Source organism: Suricata suricatta, chromosome 8 (assembly GCF_006229205.1).
Source record: "Suricata suricatta isolate VVHF042 chromosome 8, meerkat_22Aug2017_6uvM2_HiC, whole genome shotgun sequence".
NCBI classification, from domain to species: domain Eukaryota; kingdom Metazoa; phylum Chordata; class Mammalia; order Carnivora; family Herpestidae; genus Suricata; species Suricata suricatta.
In genome coordinates, this window is record NC_043707.1 from 2,487,792 (window position 1) to 2,489,145 (window position 1,354).

A 1,354-nucleotide genomic window follows, 5' to 3' on the forward strand; every position below is an offset into this window, starting at 1 on the left:
GCGCCTGCTCTGGTGCAGTAGGACATGCAGAGAAGCAGCAGAATTGGGGTGGGGGAGGGTTTGCACAGTGACTGAGAGGGACAGCAGAGGAGTATGGAAAACGGGGACAGGAGGAAGGAACATGGGGTGTCAGGAGCACTAGGAACCAACCTAAAACAGTAATTCTGAACAGGCTGAGATACTTAAGCTTCTGTCAAATCTCCACGGAGAAAGCAAGCATGTTGTCCTGGTTGTTGGCCTGGGCACTCAGGGTGTTAAGACCTTACCTAGTTATGATGACAAGAGTCATGGTCACTGATTCATACTGAGAGGAACTGAACATGCACAAAGAAGAAATATTCTGGGGGCTCCTGGGTGGCTCAGTCAGTTAAGCGTCCCACTTTGGCTCAGGTCATGATCTCATGGTTTGTGGGTTTGAGCCCCGCGTCGGGCTCTGTGCTGACAGCTCACACTCTTGTCTTTCTCTCTCAAAAATTAAACATTAAAAGAAAAACTTTTAAGGGAAAATGACCAACCTGGATTGTTTCAGGTAAGAAATCAGTCCTTCTTTCGTATCACCTAGTCATGTAAGCTCCTCAGTGTGCCCGTCAGTGTTACACTGGCTCACTGGCATATCTAGATGAAGGCAGATCTCTTCTGAGGGTTAGGGTTCAGATGGAATGAAACAGAAGAGGTTCCCGACTCTAGTAGAATAGCTGCCTCTATGTATACGGGCTAGGGGATACTGCAGAAACACAACTCCAGCACCTCAGTGGTTTAACAAGACTTTATTTCTCATTCCCATAAAGTCCATCACAAGCTTGAGGAACACTCCAGAACAGCTCTTTGCCAAGGGAGCAGGGGGCATGACACTCCACATTCCAGACTACTCTGACCTTGTGGCCCCTGGCTGTGTGGGCTTCCAGGACTGAGGCAGAACACACTACCGAGTCTTACACCAACGATTAAAGGCTTCAGCCCAGAAGTGAGGCTTATGCTCACAACTCATCACCCAAAACTATCTCACGACCCTAACTGCAAGGAGCAGAAACCCCTAACCACTCCTTTATACTCTTCACTAGAATACAAGTCCCATGAGAATGGAGTGCTAGCTCTTTTGTTCACTACTACATTCTCAGTTTAGAACAGTGCCTGGGCCCAGGAGGCCCCCATCAAACTGAATGAATCTAGCACCAGGAAGATGTCCACTTGCATCCTGGGATGAGACAGAGCACCAGCAGTCGAAGGATGAGGGTGTTGGGTAACAGCTATGCAGACGGGAGCTTCAGAGCTGGCTGTGCTTAAGAAATCTTATTTGGCGTAGTTCATCTTGGGAAAGAAAATAGTGTCTCTCTGAGGACGCCAGACCAACAGG